The following is a 23,274-nucleotide window of genomic DNA, read 5'->3' on the forward strand; positions in this document are numbered from 1 at the left end:
ATCTGATAAGAGAACCGTAAGCTGGCTATAAAGAAGTTGTGTAAAAGAAAATGTAGTAAATGGTAGTTGTGACGATGATAGCCGCGAATATCGAATTGACCGCAGGGCGTCCAACGGGGTTGAAGCCAATTGACACACAGTAGAGTAGGATGACCTCGAGGGTGAAGAGGATTGCAAGCTCAGGGCGCTTACCAAAACGCCGCGAGAAAATAAGAGGGAGAGAGTGAGAGGGAGGTGGCAGGGAAGGGGTGATATTAAAGGAAGAAAGAGGCGTTGGAGAGGGGAAGACCAACGCGACGTCGAGGTAGCTAGAGGTGGTGGTTGCGCTGGTAGTGGTAGTTACAGTGGTGGTGGAAGTAGCGCGAACACTGTGACGCCGGCGAAGACACTTCAGTCCCATTAAAGCTGCAGTGCAGTGCGGCTCGCGCTCGTTTTACCTCCCGAAAGAAGACACGTGAATCGTGACCACGTGGATCTGTGCGTGACACACGAGTTTCCCGCGCGTTACCTCCACGGTGGCTCGAAGCAAGTGTTGAGTTTTTCTTTTCCTGGTGAAAAGTCGGGGGATTTTTTTTTAAATCGTCGCCGTGGACACGAGAACAACCGTCAACCTGGAGCCCACGTGTCAAAAACGGTGAATGTTCAGCTACTTTCTTGCTTTCTTCTATCGATTATTTATATCGAATTATTAAGAAAATTAAGTGGTATGAATGTTTCTTTGTATTTTTAAGTAAATTCAGTTAATTCGTTGAACTTGAAGCGAGACGAATTATTTTTCTGATGTATTTCTAGAACTTTTATCGTTTAAAAATCTACAGGTGCTATTTTTAATGAAACGAGTTCTATTGCTAGGAATAGGAATAATATATTCTATATATATATATATATTTTTTTTAGAGTAATGCATAATGTTTCAATGCGAAAAATGTACCAATGAGATATGCGGATTTATAATCGGGTCATTGGCATATTGTCAAACTTTAATTACAAAAGAGGAAGAAGAAAGACAATGTGCGAATATCGCAGCTAAGCTGCTTCCTAGAACGCTCGTTCCTTCCCGATTTATCTAATCAGTAGTTTTACATTTGCGGCAACTGCACGGCAACTAACCAACCGGTGAACAATTTATAGGATGCAGAACATTTTATCTAGACACAGTTGCCAGATAACACACAACGTACTTCTCCTCTCATCAGCTACCGGTTTAATCTCCATTCGACGATACTAACATGGCCTTCAGAAGATTCTACGCAAACTAAAATATAAAGAATTAGATCCAGAGTATCTACTACTTTAGTAGTAGCGGAAAATTGAAATATTGAAGACGATTTATATTCAAATAATTCATAGTCTCATAACGTCTTAAGTTAGAACTAAAATCAGTGTTAAAACTGAACTTGAATACAAAATCGTCCTGCTCCATTCATATTATATGTCACAAATGTGATTTGATATTTCTGAAGCAAGTAATTAATGAATAGTCCATGGTTGAGTAATAGTCCAAATAAATCGATCGTGCATTCATGCGAATCATAAATTTATATACATTTAATATCAGTATACTTCGTCGATTGTACGATATTTATAAATATTACTTGCATACCGTTGTATTTACTACAATGTTTACGTACCAATTAATTAGACCTAAGTTAGTAAGTTTCGAATCATTCAGTGGTACCTTCATATGACTACAAAAATTTGATACTGCGACACTGAAAAGCATGCAGGCCGATAAAAGATGCTTCATTAATAAATTAGAGTATATGCAAATACTTTTTGCAACCATTATATGTACTTCGCGATTCACTACACAATGCGAACTTCGAACAACTTACAAACCATCAACAACGTCCATGGATTAGGATAATTACGCGGAGTCGATAGGATGACGATCTCGCGACTTTATAGAGGCGAGGAAAAAGCATAAACGAGTCGTAATATTTGAACGGTCTCCTACGGATGCACAAATAGACAGAGTAGCGAAGGCACAATGAAATTGCTCAATCGTTGGCTGCATTCCGGCGTCATCGAACAATACTTATGATCAATTATGCATCTCACGTCCACAACAGTGACATATCGTGCCGCGTTGCACGGAATTCGCTTTCGAGAGTTAATGCAGTTTAGAGCTAAGGCATAGAGCTAAGGTTTTTAGTTTTCTTTCTTTTTGTAGATTGTGAACGCTTGACAAGAGCCAAGAGAAAAGAAAATTGGAAAGCCTTGAATTATATAGGCTTTGAAAAGTAGCTTGAAATACCGTTTTGTACTTTATGATATGTAATTTAATACGTCACTTTCTATTTCTATTTTTCTTATTTCCTTTTCGCTTTCGTGAGAATCAATGTGCGAATTTTAATAGCACTTGCAGTTTGGAATTTGACTGATTTCGTTTTTGATCTAAGCGAGAGAGAAATATTTCTATAAATGTCACTAAGCAGTATTTGAAAATGTAATTCCTCGAGAGAACATTAGATCGTTGCTCTTTGTCCTAACAAACATCAACATCATTTACCATGCACATCATAATTCTCGAAACACGACAAGATTCCTCAGCACGCGTGAATCTTAGATGAATAAATTACGCGTACAGTCCCAACATCTTTTCCACAAAACTTCACACAACATCATCTCCTATAACAAAGCTATAGAACGAAATTCCTGTTCGTTTTCCTACACAGTCACGTTCAACGTGGGATGTTATTCCAGCGAGAGAAACACACGAGAGAAAATACAACAAAAGGAAAAGGAATAAGAATGAGGCGGAGGAGAAAGGAAAGAAAGCTCTCTCTCCAAAGCGTTTCGTGTCTTCGAGTTTACGAGAATCGCTTCGACAAGGACGAGCTCTTAAATTTTCTCGCGTGAGGCGATTCGAGAGTTACGAGGAAGCGATCGAACCGTATCGAACGTCGAACGTTCAAAAGCTTTCGAACCGTGGAAGAAAACGTTCCAGTTCGTTAAGACGCGTTGCTATCTGAAATAATTACCGTGCTGTCATCCGGAGACGTGCAATCCGTGACAAAGCGAAGTAACGGTTCGTATGGAGGCCCACGCATTCACGTTAGAGGAAGCACGTTTCTCTCGAAACCGTGGCAGAAAATGACGAAACGGTGAACGCGATTTATCTTTCGCCACGTACGCCGCGTGTCTCCTTACCGGTATCCATTAATTTCGTTACCAATTCAAAGTACTGGTGCGTTATTGCCTCGAAATTTCTTCGTTTTAACCGTTCCGCGCGATCGATTCTTCGATAGATCGAGCCAGGGGAGTATCGTTTCTTTTCTTGAGAAGATCCGGTTAGCCCGTGGCGAGACTCGCATCAGTCACGAGTCTGACAATCGCGATATCAACTAACTTTCAATTGCCAACACAACTCGTATTGCTCCGGTATTTTATATATTGCGTTAGTGAGATACTCCTTTGCCGTGGATTCTCTATTCTAATTAGACACTCACCGTGATGCAATTTTCATTCATAAAGAAGAGATACATATGTTTACCCTAGATTTCTCTCTTCGTTTCTTATTTATCTGTTTTTAAGATGCAGCTTCTGTATGGATGTAGAATGCCATTGTGAGAAAAATTTTCAATAGCAGGCAATATTTAAGAGTGATGATGTTGAAAGCAAATGAAACAACAGGAGAGAATATAAAGTAGGTTGTTTTGTCTCTTCCGTTCGACTACCGTACTTTCGTCACGCGTCTTTCCAACGGTTTGCTTTCTCTCATACATCCACATACGCATCCGTAGTAACGTAACAATAGGCAAATATTTTAAGCTTTTCTTAAAACGTAAAAACTTCTTCTGCAAACATAAAAACAAGGATAATACCGCTACATAAAAATTGGAGAACCGCGGCAGAGCTAAAATAATTTGACTGTACAATACGCTAGATCTCACACGCGCGTATCACTACATTATCTCACTCTATTAAATTCCTATACAATCGATATATCGTACGTAAAGCAACGTCAAACATTACGATCACCTTGCTGCGCTTTCACAGGAATCAAACATTTTCACGATAAAGAACGACGCTAAAACACGGTGACAAAAAATGCGACAGGAAAGAGAAGAACGAACAATAGGAGGTTGTAGAAACCGAAGAACACGCGTCTCCCGGCGAATTTCCGCGGGAAATTCAACCGGATCGCGATAACGTTTGGAACATCGGAATCGTGAGACGATCCTCACGAAATTGGAAAACACGGCGGAGACGCTGGTGCTGGAAACTTTTGAAACCGGTTACCGGTGCCGCGGCAGAGGTACTCGACGTATACCGATAGCAAAAGCAGGGTAATGGAAGGGGTGGTTCGCAGGCAGTTGGAGAAGGCAGGGGTACAGCACCCGCTAGCATTTCAGAGAACGGATGTGGAAGGGATGTGGACTCTGCGGAAATTGTGCTGGGGTAGGAAAACGGGGGTTGGAAACTGACCCGAGGGATCGCCCAAGGCGCAGACGAGCTCTGCAGTTGCCGTAATTAGAACCGAGCGCCTGGGGCACCTAGCCGACGGCTGACGAGTCTCCAGCGGACCGAAATTATTCATGAAGCCGCGCCACCCACGGCGAAATTTTCCCGTAAATATTTTCCCTTGTCCGAGATATCGGGCCCCGTGATCCGCGCGGCACAAACCTACGCGTATACTCGTACGTATAGCGCATGGAAATGATACAGCCAGAGAGTAAATTAAAACATTAACCCTTCCGCTACGCTGCCTTCCGAATTGAAAACGTTTTTGGTTTATAGAAGTTGAGAATTTCTCTGGTAATCTCCAAAAACTTCAAAGGCTATAAGAAGCGATATTTTAATCGTTTTAATCTCATTGCTTCGTAATAATATCATCGCAGTATTGTTTGTAACAACTGCAAAGAATAACTCATCCGTGTTCTGAAGACTGTTGGAAAAATAACGAAACGTTTAATTGCATTTAGTTAACTTCTAGCTAAGTTATCGGTTTCTGAAATAAAACAACTATACCGTTTTAAGAAATTTACGAGGTTAATTATATTGTGACATGAGTGAATAAAAGCGAAATAATTCTTTCTAACAAATAAGTTTTTGATACCTGAGATTATAAAACTATCTCGAAAAGTAGAGTAGCATGCCTGTGTTCGTATCACCTGGGTGTTTGGAATTTTCGAGTTATGCACGATGTTTCATTCGGTGAACTTTTTAATAGACGAAACAAAAAAAGAACAGTTGAATAAAATGAACGATAATAACGATAACGATATAATATCAACATGAAAGGAAACTGGAAACGTTTAACGATTGTAATCGAGCAGAAATTTTAATCATCGGTAGCAAATCGATTTCTTTTGATATTTATCGGACTTTACGATCGAGGCAAATCAAACAGTTCCGCACCGTTTCCCATTTCTAGATTTAAATAGAACGTTCGATGGTAATGCTTCTCTAAGTTTGAAAACTAGATTCGACGAAGAATGCGTCCAATCACTGATATTAATCGCTAGCTAATTGTTATATGTCTAATTCCATATCAATCGACATAAATATGAGATACTGCAATTAAAATAATCATAGTTCGTTAATAAATCAATTACCAGTTTAATTACAGTAGTCGAACACTCGGTTACCGTACGATTATCGATCTATCTTCCTCAAACGAGGATCGTAGAGCAGATTTAACTACGTAATGCACGTTGCAACAGCAATGTCGGATTACAAAACAGTCGAGTACCAACCAACAACATGTGGCTGAATCGTCGGCGCATTACCAAAGCAATAAAATAACGACCACCGACCGCGTAGCATTCCCTCGCGTCTTATCCAATCGATTAATTACCATGATTACATCCATTCGTCCGCCAACTGATCTTGTATCGATCGATCTCCTCCAAGTCATACTTCTGTCACTCTCGAGACGCGATCATTTTTAAATCCTCTTTCGGTTTGATTTGTTGTTGACAGACGTATCTGCGGATGAATCGTACGGGTCGTGAAACTGTCAGGGATTACGATACACGTGTCAGATTTATCTGGAGATTTTTGGATTTACATGATAAATCGTGTCACGTTTCTTTTTCTCGGTTTTCAAGATTTCCATTGAAAGCGAGCGATCTAACACGAAGATACCAGAAAATGAGAAGTCGTAATAAGCTTACTTTATGTAGTATTACATTAATGCAATACAGAAACTCCGTTTATAGAAAGTCGATCTATTTGAATGAAATTTTAGTTTTGGTTCGATTAAATGAGTCTCTGGCTGAGTCTATTTGTTGGAATTCCTATTATACGAACCCTAATTATATAAAAGAAATTCAGATAAACAGAGTTCTACTATAGGCGCGTGTATTGTATAGAATCGTCTACGCGAATGCGAAATCTCAAGAAAATCCCTTTATGCAAAGTTCTAGAGAAAGCAACACGTGTACGTAGGATTATTCATATAAACACAAAATCACATGGAAATGCCTTTTCACAAAATCCCTAACTTCAACGACGGAGGACCACACGCATGAGCACGGAATTGCATTTAAATCCCATTACCTGAAATCCTTAACATCAATGACAAAGCACTCCTAAACAGAGAATAGCCTATGAGAATGGAGAATTTGAAAAAGATTTGTGCTGCAAAATCCGAGATAATTCTCCAACAATAAAGGAGCACATATGCGTATAATTACCCATATGAACACAAAATCTGAAGGAAATTCCTGTGCAAATCATTCTTAATCTCTCAATGATGAAGCAACACCTGAGCGTAGAAGCTACATGAAAAATCATCGCTTCCCAGCGATCAAGCAGTGTATACAGATAGAATTGTCTATACTATATAGAAAATCTCAAAAAGCTCTCTTATATCCTTAACTCGTAATGATAAGACAAAGTGGTACTCAATTTACATCGCGTTATAACAAAACCACAAACCGATTGTTCGACGTAAAACTCGTAATCTTCGAGATAAAGCAACATCGATGAATAGAATTGCCTATTATAATGTACAAGGCAAAAATGTGAAGAAAACTCGCAAACGCATAAATCTTAACCTTTCGATATTAAAACAACTGGTGCGCATAGAATCGCTGACATTATCATAAAATCGTCTACAAATTCCTTTACGCAAAATGTTTAACCCTCAACGATAAATCCACTCGTAGACATAATACATAAACAGAAATAAGCACGTGAAGGCGAAGTCGCGAGGAAACCCAGGAACGATATCAACGAACGCGATAAAAGGCGTACACAGTTGGCCGATCGGCATCGCGTTTGACGCGTGTTGCAAGAGGCGTGTTGCACCGCATGAAATTCCATTCTCGGCCGGTTCGTGGCTTTACAACGCGCAACGTCTCGGTCAGAGTTTCCGTCTCGTAGGGTAAGTAGGTGAGTAAGTGGTGGGAATAGGCGAGGATGAAATGGAGCAAGACATGCATTGGCGCGTGTCGGGAGTGCCTCCTCGAGTCTGTCCGCGAGCTTGTGCACAAGCCAGGCCGCGTTACGTGGGCAGCCGTGGCCTGCCTCTCTGAATACCTGGCGTCGACCAGCCTAAGTAACGACGCGTGCAACCGCCTCGTAGGTAGATATACCTACGTCGTATCTGGCTGCACCGCGACGTATCGCCACCAGGCACAACAAGCACGACCAAGCTAGAGATTTACACCGCGAGAGTCGCCAGCCAACCAACATCCTTCTCGTAGCTCTGTACCCTGCCGCGTGTGTTGCCAGCGTTAAGACGACTTTAAACGGTAAAATATAGAAAAATCGAACGGACGGATTTATTCGACTATAAAAGAGGCGCTCAGGAGAGTCCTGACTCGCGACAAGCGTTTAGGCCGCGCCGCTTTGTGCCAGTGTTGGCCAAAGTTATGTCCGATTCGACCGATAAAATTTGTTGTAATCGGTCGTGGCTGTGCCGAGCGAATATGTTTTCTCCGAGGATCGTGTTCGATCGGTTTTTAAGAATGTTACGACGTATGTTGCATTGGCGGTATAATTGAGCGATAATAAGCGCTTTTTGTTGGCTCGAGTGGTAGTTTACTTCATCCCTGATAGGTAATTTATATTTATTGATGGGGGTTTCTTAACCCCTCGCCGTAGTATAGCGAGAGTCTTATAAAGTCTCGGATACGATAGTACAAATGAGAATTTAAGGTATACTCCGAATACATTATAGTTGTGGATTATGTGAGAGTCTCGTTTGTGTTTGTCAAGTTTGAATTTCAATCCATATCGCGTGTAGTATCGATTAGTAATACAATATCATTAGTATCGTGATATATTACAAGGCAAACGGTTAATTCAATTTACTCGATAGATGGATACCGTCTCTTTAAGAGGATGATAATGAGTTAACTGTCTAATAAAGATCGCTACAAACGATTTCGCGGCATTAATTACAAAACTACAGGATCTGATAATACATAGCAGCAATAATCATAATATATACATTGCGTCATGAGAAATATAAAGCTGTCAAATCACTAACAATTCAGCGGTGTAATTCCACTATGCATCGTTCGCTTTCATCAAATCTAATGGAAAGAATTAATCTCCAAGTTTCGTCCAAACGTGCTTAAATGAAACATACCCAAATTCATGGACCCGATCTCCCTTCATATTCCAACAACTCAATGCATAACACCAGACATCTTCGTACCAAATTCAATAATATCATAATGCAACATAAAACACGTGACTGGAAGCCGAAAACTCGTAATCCAGCAGACAGTCTATCGAATAACAGTTTAAAACAAATACTGCAAGGATACACATTTAGACACCAACAGTGCTAAGATCCCTTAGGATGGACGAGGCTCAGAAAGATTTACATCGCGGCTGCTTGGTGTACGTGCGCGTGTACGCGGTTGTCGTGATCAATGAAAAATATATAGAAACCCGACAGGAATTTATTCGCCAATAAAAGGGGACTTTCCGTAGGCGAAGCGGACTGTTAGAATGCTGGATTTCGGGCAAAAATACGAGACGCTGATAAATTCTACACCGTCAGATAGAGTTGACGCGATTATACCTTATCCGCGAGTACACCGTAAATCACGCGTAAAGCACGCGTAGGATGAAACGGTGCAAATCTGACGAACATTTAGTGCTTTCAATGCGTAGTCGTAATCCATGGGATTACAGAAGATTAATGTTGCATGAAGGAAAAGTCGACGATGACACCGAGTCACACCGTTAGTCGCCCTTTAATTATCCAAACAATCGCGATGTGAGAATAGCCTAGCTGTTGGTAAAGTAACGCTAAACTCGTGCAATCGTTCGAGTGCTTGTATCGTACAAACTGTTTTCGCACGCAAGATTCAACTACCTGTAATGATTCGTTGAAAGTTGTGTAATTTGTTTTATCGCGTACAGTTAGTCGATCATTAGAACAACTTTGCCCGATACCGAATACGTAGTTAAAATAATGGCCGTATTACTCGCTAACTAGCTTTTAATAACGCTACCTTTGCAACGCTCGGTTTAACTATCAACTTGCTTTTTTGTTTACCCTCGTCTTTGAACAAACGCTGTTCGATGCGAGTTATATTCCTTATCGTAACACAATTACTTTAAAGGGTTGACAGCCGGTGTAAATCATTAGCAAGAAATAATTAAAGGTAATTATAGCGTTTGCAGCGTTCCGTACACTGTATTTAATCTCTTTTTTTTTTGACATGGCAAGCTGGTAAGACCCGCTAACACTTATTAATGATGGTGATGATCACGGGATGTGTTAAGAGTTGACTTATGTAAAATGAATTAATAGTAAGCCTGGTTGAAAACAGGCGTTGAGTAATTGATATTGAGTTTAGCTTTCCAGGCAAAGTGAAATTTTTTAGCTTGTAGGGTAATACTATACTACGTTCTGCCTCTGTAACTGCATACAAATATATCCCAATGTGTATATTCATTGACAACCCATTTCCATTTACGAGAAGAATAAAACCAATTGCATCAGATTATCCCATAATAAATGTTGTTCCGAGATGAACTTATTTTAAAATGAAAATCCTCGTTCAAAGCAAAAATCTTCTGAACCGATACATCATTTCTATCAATGCATATTAATCACAATCTCTAATTATTTTGGGATAGTTTAACCAAACTTGTAATCGTAGATAAAAATGAGTCAAAATCCGCGTTCTTACATATTGTACCACGCAAAATATAGAATATAATTTCTATAGGAATATCATCGAACGAACGAAGGAACTCTTTAAACAAAATAACGTACAAGCAAAAACGATTCTCGAACATATTTCTCCCGACTTTGAAATGACCAAATCAAGATCTTGTCTGAAAGCAATATTTACTACACGCTGCTAAAAGATAAAGCCTTTCGTACTTGTCACACGTCTTGTCTCACGCAGTAAAAAAACTGCACACGAGCGTTTTCATGTTTCCTTAATAAAAGATCGATTGCTCGCTGATGCTGCCTACCCTTCCATGATGTATCGCGGCTTAATTGAAGCTCCTCTAAACGAGAATTAAGCGACAAACGCTGGCGTGTGCTCTGAAAGGATGAGCGAGACTACGTGCCAGGCCGTGGCATCGATAAATTTCAGACTACCTACGTAAGTGTTCGTGGTAACTGCGAGCGCAAGCCAAACCGGTCGGCACGCGCTTCGACCATCCGCTATCGAAGCAACGTACATGTACCAAAGAAAGGAGCCACTCTCCTTGTTCGTTCTCCTCTTCTTTCGTCCTTCTTTTTCCTTTCTTTTGCCTTCTTTTGTACCTCGTGCCACCAGCTTTCTGCTCTTCACGCCATGTCAGCCTTTTTCTTTCCCTTTTTTTCAGCTTATTTGCGCAACCGTACACGGATAATCGCTGGGACAATGAATACACGATCGCCTCTTCGTTTCTTTTGCGTTACTCCTTCAGTGACATTACCTCCTTCTGTCGCGTTCATCTTTTTGCCATGTTTTCCTTACCTGGCGGACACACCGTCATTGACATTTCGACTTTTTGCCGCTTCTTGCAACGTGACGCATGAAGTCAAGAGTTTTTGTACATACGTGCCACACTCTCTGCAATCGGACGTTTTGCATTTTATAACGTTATTCGTTTTCTGTGGTATCTTCTACTAATCCATATTCAATTTTCGTGTGTATGTATTATCAATTTCCGTTATATTGGAATAAATGTTAATCGTAGGTAGATACCAAGGTACCTTGGCGAGATTCAGAGGACAGTATGTTCGAAAGTATCCTTTAGGAAGATTTCTGGAATGCTATAATTTGTCAAGCAATTCTGAAGTCTATCGAAACATCGTAAATAGAACTATATAATTTATTTGAAAAGTTACGATTAATTTATATTTTTACAAAGCCCAATTACACTCTATTATTAAAAACAACTGTGATAAAGTTAAAAAGGAAACAAGGAAGCTTTTCAACAGGACGAAATAATATCAATAGAAAGCAGGTAAGAAGTCACAATTCTTAATTGCAGCGTTTAACTCCATTCGCCGAACCGTCACTTACTCGGGTCCTCACAAATGCTTTTCAATGACAAAAAATCGAGTACTCTTCTCCAAAATTACTAGCAAAGATTCATTGTCGCAGGAAGTGATAAGATCTGTAGAAGCTTCCAAAGCTAGTCGATAAATTACGGAATCCTACCAAAATAACCAATGCATTATTATGCATTATTTATAAAACTGCTAATTTTATGGAAATACATTGTCTTTAAATTGTTTCGAAACTTCGCTATGAAGTCTTCAAAGTACCCAACATATATTTTGCTTCTTATAAAGCAATAACTATAATGATTTCTAAATGATTTCTAAATTATATAATTTAGCTCGATATCCCGATGAAGGTTCGACGATAATGAACCAATATTTAAATACTAATCGTAACTAACACGAGTACATTCTCCAGCGGAAATTCCACCACGTTTCTTCGCCATAAGCTTCCTCAAGAATTGAAGTAACTTCTATGCTAAAATTCTCTACTCATCAAGGAAAATTGCTTCTGCTTGATTACCTCGCTAAAGAAACGTTTACAAATCCAGCATGCTCATCGTCGTTTCGCATCTTTCTCCACAAAGCCAGCGTCATGATCTACACGCGACACATTCCCGTCCAGTTCTTCTCCCTTTACCCCTTCTACCTCTTCTTCTTCTTCTTCTTCTCCTTCTTCATCTTCATTACATCACATCCTTCTGACGTGCACACGATTAACTAAGAGGGCTTCATCTATCTCGTGAAAGCACACCGACGCTTATTAAACTCCGTAATAACTGCCGTGCCATTCCTGACCGATCCTCAATCAACGAAACCAACGAGTTACTCGCGAACTGGCGGATGTAGGTCAGTGCGAAAGCTCGCTAGCAAGAAGTATACCGTCAGTCAAGGACGCTCTTTGGCGGACGTCCTGACAAAAATCGCGATAGCCCTTTGATCTTTTAATTAACGAAACGACACACGTTGGGGGTCTTCTTCCGGTTTTCCGCAGTCGACATACTCGATGGTCGATCTAATTTCCAAGGGAGTTCCATACAAAAAGAATACCGTTTAATAATGAATTTTTCGAAGTTGAAAATTAGGAATTGCTATCGGAGTTTTATTTATTCGTTCAGTTGTTGCAGTCCAAATATTTCCGGCTTTATAAAGGATAATGGAATCTTGATGGAAATTTGACGTTAGAAAAGATTTCGTGTTAAGCGAAGAGAATCTTCGATAAATATTTCATTCAGTTTCCTGTGATACTTCTAATAATAATAACTTTCTAATAATACAATAATAATTTCCCATCAATCGTCCAATACATATTTAGAATTTGCACAGTTACTCGAACTCTCTGTATACAAGTAATGCAAATAGCAAGTTATTCACGAATTGGCGTAATGCTTTTCTCCTGTATTCTGTTATCCGTATTCTATTTTTCATGAAAATATACGAAGCAAAGATCACAAATTCGCAAATTCATCGTCGATTGATAATTATCACTCGATAGCACGAACCAGGTTCTCCAGTCGAGTCGAATGAAAGTTGATAAAACGCAACTCGACGAGATCGTGCCGTCGTTATTGCATTATAGTAAACGGGATATTTTACTTACTTGCTTTTCCTCGCTAATAGAGGACCCACTTTCGACCGAACGTGCCACCTCATTATGATAAACTCATTATCATTCCAAATCCAACAGATCGTCAAGTGAAATTCATTTATCCAATAAACGAGGAAAGTGGCGATCCTTTCAGCGATATTTCATCGTCGCAAACCAGATTTCCATCGGTATGCGGTTCGATTAATCGAATACAGGATTTATTATCGTCCGGACACGCGGTAATTTCATCGGAGGCGACGAACACCAGCGAAAGACACTTGTAAAAATGGAGAACGCGGTCGTTTTCACGCGTCGCTGATCGACGCAGGAACGCTTGTAAAATACAAACAATTCGATCGCGTCGTACCAGTTTTCGCGTGAAAGAAAACGAGAAATGCAAAAACTCGTGTAGCCTCGACAGAAATGCGTAATTATATAGGTGACGGATAATGTTGGAAATCTTTACGTATGAACAATCATAAGTAGTACTTGAGCATGTAAATGCTGTATCTCTCCTCGCGGTTCTCTTACCGGAAGACATTACTCTTGCAGAAACGAAATTGCGCTTACGGTGGTATTACGATTAATTAAATAATCTTCGTTTAAACTATGGAACTGTTTCTGTCTCTAACTCAGATTCTATCATTTTTATGGAGTTTGACGAAATTGAAATATTCATAGAATTACGATAAATCAAATATTTTTTCTTGTAACTGTAGAATTTATATTTTCTATCTGACTTGTATAACGAGCTTGTACATAATAGCTGCTGTTCTGATGCAGGAACGAAAGCCTTCGAACACCTACCCCGAAAAATATTTATGAATATATTATATCTTCCATATGAAACTTCTTAAAATATCATTAGTACTGTAATGAAAGACAGTTACATTTCGTAATTACATCGGTAAAAGTTTAAGCCAATTGGAAAATGTATATAGAATTATGGCAATTATTACAAATATGTGCTTAAGAAAAGATCGGTGTACATATAACTTCTATATACATTTGCAAATTCGTTTCGAGTTTTACAAATACCATCGTGATACTCGTGATCGCGCTGTCAATGAAATTCTAAAATACTTTGTACAACGCACGTAACATATTCGTAAAAAGTTTCTACAAGTGTTCAATGCTCCCGAGAGCAGCTGTATAAAATACAAAGAATTCAATCGCGTCGTTCCAGTTTTCCAGCCGCGGAAAGTGCGAAAATCCGTGCTGCCTCGACGGAAATGCACAAGGATATACGTGACATATTAGCAGAACGCTGGGTTTCCCTTTAAAGCACGCGTTTCGCGCGGTATCCTCGCTAAATAACGACAGGTCACACCGACTAATTTCTCTGAAAAGACGGTTACGAGTTACGGCTGGTACCTACCGGCGTCGGTGCGGATCGTTAACGTCTTTCCTGCCGTTTCCCTCTGTCGAATAGTCGCGTGGCACGTACTGAAAATTTATGACTCTGTGAAAGCCAGCCGCGCGGAATTACAGGGGAACGTGGAGAATGGATTTCGAAGGTTGAACGAAATAATTTCGCGCAGCGACGAGACGAGCAACAGGGAAGACGCGAGCGTAGACACGCTTGAAAAGCGATCGTGAGTGACGATTAGAGGTGACGTAAGTGGTATGTAGTTAACGTAATGGCGTTTTGTTTGAACGTCTTTTACGACTCGGTGAAAGCGTGAGCAATTGTTTTGCGAGGATTTAGTACGGCTAATGAAGCTGTGATTGTACAGTATGCTTGCTCGTTTCGAACCATCGAGTTCATGTTAATGAGGGATTATTTAAAGTTTTGCTGAAAATAAATAGCGGAGATGCTTGTAAATAGGCTTTCTTATTTTCTTTCTTCTTGGAGTTTTAAGGTGAGACGATTATGGTATTTTAAGTGGGTAGTCAATTATTTAATACGAGCAAATCTGTGATTTAAACATGTTAAAGATAAAGTGACACGACTATCATCTTAACCCGTTTAAAACCAAACATAATTTATTAAAAAGTATAATATCGTTTTGTCAAGATACAAAAGATGTATCAGAACGATAGATGTACAAACCTACACAAGTTTGAAACACACAAGAAATTCTATAATTTCAAGACAAATTATTTAATTCATCGTCGTACTATAAATTCCTTAATTTCTTCGTGCTCTATAAAATTGTAAAATCTAAATGAATAAAGAAATAGCGATGAAAAATATCAACAAAATTCTTTATTGAATCTCCTTGAACAAAGAGGATCTGTTCATTAATGACAAAAACGGTATCGTATATTCATCGTAACGACGTCTTCGTCAAGTTCTTAACAAGTACAAAAAGAACATGCAACGCGTGGAATCTCTGGAACGCGGGGATCAAAGCGAGCAAGCGTAATTACAACAACAGATTGTTGATCGTAATCGACACAATCGAATGTTCCTCGCGGTGAAACAGCTCTTATACACGTACAGCTGTGAATCGAGAGCAAAGCCCTCTCAACGACCAGATGGTACTAACTGGTTGGAACCGAAAATCGATGCAAACGAAAAGCAAAGAGGAAGTTAATGAGCCACGGGTGTTTGCAATGCAAAGACCACGCGGGTAGGTACATGTTCATGGTCGTTTTATGAACACCAAGAGTTAATGAAATGCATTAACGACAGATGCGCGCATTAACGCAGATAACTTTCCAAGCGCCGAATTATTTAAATATTTTTTTTTTAATATTAAATGCCTTCTTAAAAAGAATAAAGATACTTCGTTTTTCGCCTTGAAACAAACTCTTAACATTATTTATTCACAAGGGAATTTAGAGAATCTGAGCATTTAGAAACTTACGAAAGTTTACGTATAAATTAGAGTAGTTCAACTATAAAATGAACTTCTTTTTTAGCGTCATACGTGTATTGCCGTTCTTAGGGAGGTCATTCCTCGAAAAATACGTGGAATTTTTGTTTCTTGTAAAATACCTTAAGAATAATAAGAGACGTTAAACAACATTTTTTTATGTGTTACGTATGCTTTCTATATTTACAAAGCTGTGTATCTAGCAGCTCTTAAAATCGTACTTTTGTACCTTGCACATTTGCACAGAAATTTTCTTGGAAAATCTCTTTCCATCTATGTATATAGATAACTTATGCGTCGTATATTTATTGTATAACGTCAGTTTTAGCTGTTTTCGTGTTCTCGAAAATATTGCAAATTCAGCACGAAAAAACACTGTATCCATAACAACGTTCATAAAGCAAACCGACATTCTTTATGCCGCATCAATTACGACCAATTATTCACAACGCTCCTCGCAGCCCTTGTAACGTTCCTCCATGTTATGCAATTCTCATAAATACTACAAGTTCCATAGAACAACAGAGTATCCGTAACAAGCTTCATAAAACAAACACGCATTCATTACAACCGATTCCTTGCAACCTTCCTTCTCTCGATCCACATTTTCATCCTTGCATCTCCATAAATTCCCCTCAATCAAGACCACCCGAGCCAACGTGTTCTCTCCTCGAGAAGAGAAAAAAGGAAGCGTTTCTCGCGGTAGCCGCACCAGTCGGAGAGGAGAGAAGTCCCGACTTCTGACTGCGGCGTAGCCCGAGGCGTTTAAAATAATGCTATTCGCGAACGAAAATGAGGCATTTTCGAATTTGCATTCGCCGTGGCCCGCAGCTATCGGTGTCCTCAACGCTTTCGGAGTCAAGTACGGACCGACACGATTCTTGTTTCTTGTACAATTGGCCCCCGCAACGAACCGAACACCCCACTATGCTTATGCACGATGTATACGCGACCCGAGAACCTCGAGTTTCCTGAATTTATAAACTTACGTTAGCAGCACGTCGTGTGCCTGTGACGTTGACCCTGAAGCGGTAGCTCGAGGTGGACTCCGGCTAGGGTTAACACGACTCCTTTGGGTCACGAAAACGACGCTCACTCGACCCAAGGATTCCTTTGTCCCGACGAATATTACCGCGTGAATGTTTCAACGCTCGTAATGAACGCTGTTAACCGGCAAAGAGAAAATCGTAATAGAATTCCGAGTGAACGTGTGAGCGCGATTTCAACTGATTATTGGCAGAAATTAGAGAGTGAACATGATTCGTGAAAAAATCGAAGCAGAGTGTAAATGGGAGAAGGAGTGATCTAGTACGAAAAACGATATGAATTGATCGATAAAAATAGTTATCACAAATCGTGAAGCGGAAGTACACGTACATATATGAACACGAGAATATTACCTTGTACGTGTTTCGATAGTCATAACGAATGTAGTTAGCCAAGAGAGAAGAAATTTTCACAGAACTCTAGACGGGGACATGGTCGCGATACGAAATGACGATTTTTGTTAAAGTTTGAAATTGAGAGTTGAATACTAAATAAAAATGCAAAGAAAGTATACATAGGAAAAGGATAGTTTAGTAGCTAGAAAGAACGAGGCGTTTAGTTACGAAGCAAATCAACGAGAATAATTATGAAACTGTGATTGTAAAAAAAAGGTATATATTTGAATATCTATGAAAACATTATTGATCGATTGTAATAAATTATTAGATTAGACAACGAAGAGGCTACAATTCTAGGAATTGAAGTACATATAAAGGATCATCTAATATGAAGAAGCAACAACAATTGTTATTAATCTTTACTAGTAATTATGAATAATTACTCTTTCCGATGAAGATATTTATCTTACGAATCGTGAATCAAAGATATAGAGAAATATTTGAACATCAACACATGCGTTATTTAATTTAACGTTACGATTTTGTCGATGTTACCAAACAAATGATTACCGTGGTAATGTTGCTGCCGCAGGTAACGAACTATCACGAAAATACCATTCCATTACAAATATTATTCAGACGAGGCCGACGTCGCGTTCCACCCCACCGGTGATAAACCATTTATAATGAAATTACATAAAAAAAAGGTCGCCATCCTGACCAAATTAACGCAACATTTTACAATTTTATCGCGGTTAGTCGAAATTATGTCGCAGTTGGTCATTCCGTTATTTCTCGATACGTACACTGATTGTAACAACATCGACGAGCTAAAGGAAACAAACGAGCCATAGAATCATCGATCGTTCGATCACAAGAGACGACAGTGAATCGCAATTAACCCGAAATTTCCATACGAAAACATAGCCTGCTCGATTCATTACACGTATCGATGTGATAGTCGTAATTTCTTCTTTCAATTCTCAAAGGCCACAGGCGATTCGATAAAAAAGAGTTAATCGTCGCTTCATCGGACTCCGAATGGAAAAGAAAACATAGAAAAAGGAAGAAGTTCGTTTTCGTAATGATTGCCGATAGTATCGATGCGGTCGGTCCCATTGGCAGGATTTCCACGTGCAACGATACGTTTTACGGAAACGCGTGCTCGATTGCCCAGCAACAAGGGGAATTTGCATACGACGATGCCTGCAGGCGATCGGACGTCCACGCAAACTTACCGACAGACTTCTAGTTTGCGACGTCGTACACGCGCTGAGGACACGCGCGTGTCCTCAGAACGTGTTAGACCCCTTCTTCGGTTGAAGCCTCCGGCGAAGCTCATCTTGGCACACGTGCATGCAGCTGGTCACTTGGAGCATGGTGCCGCCGTTGTGCACACAAATGTTACGGAGGACGTCGCACAAAGCGGCCACTACCATCTTTTCGTAAGAAGATCGTTCGCTCTTCCTGTATCGCGGTCTGCTCGATGCGGTCTGAATCTACTTCCGCGTGTACGCTTGTTTGTCGCTTTCTCGAGTTAATCTGATTGTGCGACTGGATGCACTTGGTAAGTTTAATCGAATTAAATTCAACGGAGGATTGGTAAGATCAAAGAAAGATATTTATTCATATATCGTATTTATGAATATTTATGTAGCGCTGTATCATTTGCGACTCGTGAAACATGTTTTTAATCGTTTAAAGGTGAAGGTTTCTGTATTTCAATCTGAAATTATATGTTGGAAAAATTATTCCCATTGAAAAAGTGTGTTTGATATTTTATTCAAATGAGAGAAAAACAAAATAAGGAAATTACTTCGGAGAAAATATACAGTTAAATTATATTTCTTTATTAACTTCTTTCTTTAAGTAATTTCTGTAATATAGTCTGAGCAAAAGGTCCTCCATTTCCTGATCTACATTTCTTATTCAACTCTTCTCCAAGAAACACGTGTGTTTTCTAGCAATTTACGTTTCCTTCGCTTCAGTCTGTTCAGTCTGAATGTTAACAACCCAATATTACTTACAGAAAACCATTCGCTTTATTAGAAGTGCCTTTCTTTCCAGGACTTTTAATTTTATCACCAAGCAAATACAATTTACGTATTTGCTTCCTTATTTCCTATCGTCCATGTGTTGCAATGATGCGTGTCGTCTAGGCGCATTAAAGCGTCCTTCAGCAAACACCCTGCGGCGTCATGTTCATTATCCTAATGCATGTCTGTATTCTACATTTGTATGCATATTGATGACCCATTCATTTAGACTATACGTTCCACGCTCAAACACACACACACACACAAATATACACATAGATATTCAAACAAGTTCATTTTTGCGATTCAAGGCCCCAACTCGACGGGACAGCTGTTACTGAAATCGTTGCTGCGATGTTCTTTCACTTTCTCTGGCTAGTTCTATCTATTTTCGTTCATATTTTATCGCGATTATGTACCAGTATATAATATTAACTATGCAATGTAACGAAACAAGGGCAGTTGAATGTTTACGCTTACATAACTGTTGAATTAAAATAGAAAATTAGAAAAGAAGAAAATTTAGAGCACAGTGCTAAGGAAATTGATCATTTCTGCATAGTTTTTATTCGCAATTTAATGTGTAATTATGATCGAAGTTAATTACAACTACGTTCATACGCGTATCTGTATTAATAGAATTTGCATACGCTAATCGATCGCCCAAAGGTATTCAAAGGTCGATCGTTGTTACGTACACTAACATGAAACTTCTTCAACTCACAATCGGTTCTTCTTTCCTCAGTTTGCACATCTGCACGTGTTAAAACTATTTGTATAATATTAAATCCTTCAATTTTTAAATTCGTCATCAATAAATCCAAGAGAAGTAAATTACATATTACGTTTTCCAAAATCATCGTCATCAACCAAATTCGAATATCTATCGCATTCGTCTAATATGGATTTTAAATTAAACAAATCGAATTTTCGTCCAAATTCATGATCGATATACCATGTGCAATTACCTATCATAACTGTGGTAACAGCTTTTTAATTATATACATTATAGAATATTACAGCTTCCTTGAAATTTATTACCGATAAATCAAGTGAAAGCTCGTAACAAATACGCTCGTAATATCAACTCCCTAATTAACTAAATTATATCTTAAATCTTCATTCGGATTCGCTACGAATAAATCAACCAAAAGCATTTACTACATCGATAATACACAACAATTTCTAAATAAAATAAATTACGTATATCATAAACCAAAGGAAAGTACGCACAACGCGTATCGACTATTGTTACATCTCTTCAACCGATCTACCACCAGTTCCATCAGCATCCAAAAAATCAACCTTCGCCACTTATTCCAGCTAACAACTCTTCTTGCGTTACTTCACGCCCCCCAAGCAACCCTCTGCGCATTCCCTCCTACCTGGAGGATTTATCGTCGCCCCGATTCCAGCGGCCGCGTGTCAATTAAAATATATGGACCAACCAGGCCCAAACAAACAACCACACCGTATATATTCAACCGTTACTCTACATTCATAAACGTCAAGGGCGCGAAACCGTCGATCGTCGCCCGGAGCGACGAGCATGGTTGTTGTATGGTAGCCGCCCTCCGTCAACGAAGAAACGCGCAAAGAGCTGTACCAGAAGAAGATTGCTACGAAATTTTGACCAATCCGTACTAAATCGGATACATAGTTGAACAACGATAATTCAATAATCCGAGCTTTTTCCTAAGCTTAAAAAATGCTTGAGTAGGAAATGTTTCAAGATGATGGCGAATTGCAGCATGGCGAGGAGAAAAAGAAACATCTTTCATCTACACGTTATCCTACTTGTAAATCATTCTAACGGTTAAACAATATTCTATCGAGTCATCCTTAAGGACTTAAATAATTAGATAGATAAATAATACATACTCTAATGAAGGATCCTTAAAGACTTCGAAACTATTGTACTTAAGCAATTTTATAGGTAAATAATATTCTAACGAAGAATCTCTACAGACTTAGAAGCTTAAAGAAAAAGAAAATACGAGCCTGTCTCTGTCACACAGCGGTTTTCAAACAGTGTACTATGCCGAGAGGATGCGGATCGCTCGACGACTTCCACTCGGAGCGACGAAGAAAACGCGCTGCATCGCGTTTCACGTGGTCCCTGCGGCGATGCGCCGCAGCGCATGCTGGTACACCGCGGAGAAAAGAAGAAGAAGACGAAGACGAAGAGTTGGAGGAGGTGGAAAAAGGTGGGGGAGGAGGTGGAAAGAGAAACCAGTCCCCTTGGCCTTACCTTCGTCCCCATCGACGTCGCAGGAACTCTCTGGCTCACAGGCTGAAAATAAATATCGCCACGACGACGAGAACCTTCTTTGCTTCTCGAGTTTCGTGGTTGATGGTACTTCGGCCAGGGTTCTTTAATACCCCCCCCCACCACGTTACACAGTCTCATATTTATTGGTGTTTATACGGGCGGAGGTTAACGTTACAGAGCCCGTGTAATGATTTATGCCGTCGAGGGCGAGCTGGAACTCGCGGAGACTCGAACACAAGCGACTACATCGGGGTGATGTTGCGGTTGATTTAAGCTCGCGCCATCCTTGTGGCAAGGGTTTTGTGTCGTCGTTGGTAATTAGTAATTAGACTTTTGCGGTCTGTCGTTTGTATGTCCGAGTAGTTAAAGCACGACTGTTACCACAGTAGTATGCCAACCGCATTTGAGGCATTCAGAAACCACATTGATCGACTCCATAGATCGAAAAGCTAGAAAAAGGGACGATATTGCAAAAACTGCTTTCTTTTTTTAATTTATCTTGAAATTTGCATCGTTGTAAGGAAATACCGATTGAAGATTAACTCACTTAACTTAAAACACCAAACCAATATCGAGGAGAAGGATTTGTATACGTTGCAGCATGTGGCCTTAGTACGATAAATCAATCTTACCTGTTAACCGTGAAGTCATATTTTAAGAACGTCAGTGAAACACAATCAGTCACGGGGTATACGATAAATACCAGAATCTTCAACTGCGTGAGAAGTTAAAGAAACAAACAAGTATATGAAAACTGATAACATTAACTTATATTAAATACAAAATACTAAATACAAAAATTGCGTAAAACAATATTAACATGAACTTTATCATTTCTAAAGAATTAATGTGAAGAATAACACCAAAAGATCGTCGAAATATTTTTTAACTTCAACAGATTCACAGTTATACATATAGATATATTTCTTGTGTAACGACGCAGGCAGATATCCAGAAACAGTGAACTATATATTTACCATTTCCTCCTACGACTTCTGATAACACTCAACCTTAAACGGTTAAGTTGATTTCACCCATAAATTCATTCGTGTCTTGTTCCCCGCTTTCCAACATCTCCAAACATATTTCTAAATTAACTTAGAACTGAATGAACAATCCATGATCCACTTGCATACTCTCGAAGCAACGAAAAAGTTGTACCTTGTAAACCTTCCCTCGTTACATTACCACCTACATAAACTCTATCTCTATAGCCTATTCCTCTCGTTTATTCTCTAGCTATTTCTTCACAAAAGATAAAAATAAAGGGCGCTTAACTAATCTATCACTACCACCACAGTAGCGATAGTATTGCATTGAAATACGGACTAAAGAGAATTTTAAGTAGTACGAAGCGAAATTTGACAAATGCTCCGAATAAATACAATAGAACATTTTTCTAAACTCGTCGAAAGATTGCTATTTATTAATTTTTTTGTTAAATATATATCTGGTCGTACTCAGAATTCTCAACGAGTCCGCGTATCGTCATCCGAACCGGAAGAATTTCGCGCGGCGAACAGAGGAGAACTTTAGAACAAAGCAAGCAGGATCGCAGTGTGTACATAGGCTGGAAATGAGTCAGGGTTCTCTGTTCGCAAACCGCCGACCAGACCGACCATCCCTTCCACTTTTCTCATTCGTCGGACTATGGCGAGTTTGGTTTTCCCTCGGCCAACGGTGCTCGTTAAATATTGTTTCGCCGTTAATTGCCTTATTAATACATATGAAAATCGTTCTAGT

The 23,274-nt window shown here is 39.4% G+C and overlaps 1 protein-coding gene across 3 annotated transcripts in view; it reads left to right on the top strand.

Moving 5' to 3' along the window:
* The first annotated feature begins 353 nt into the window (after nt 1-353).
* LOC132916499 (BTB/POZ domain-containing protein Tiwaz) overlaps nt 354-23,274 on the top strand; it is a 40,304-nt gene continuing 17,383 nt past the window's right edge. The window contains exon 1 of one of the 3 annotated variants that reach the window (XM_060976560.1): nt 354-634. The gene's annotated coding sequence lies outside the window, so the exon portion shown is untranslated. Of the gene's footprint in view, nt 635-18,534; nt 18,791-23,274 lie in introns of those variants that run through there. The other 2 variants (XM_060976563.1, XM_060976562.1) reach the window with 2 other exon arrangements.

Source organism: Bombus pascuorum, chromosome 2 (genome assembly GCF_905332965.1).
Source record: "Bombus pascuorum chromosome 2, iyBomPasc1.1, whole genome shotgun sequence".
Lineage (NCBI taxonomy): Eukaryota > Metazoa > Arthropoda > Insecta > Hymenoptera > Apidae > Bombus > Bombus pascuorum.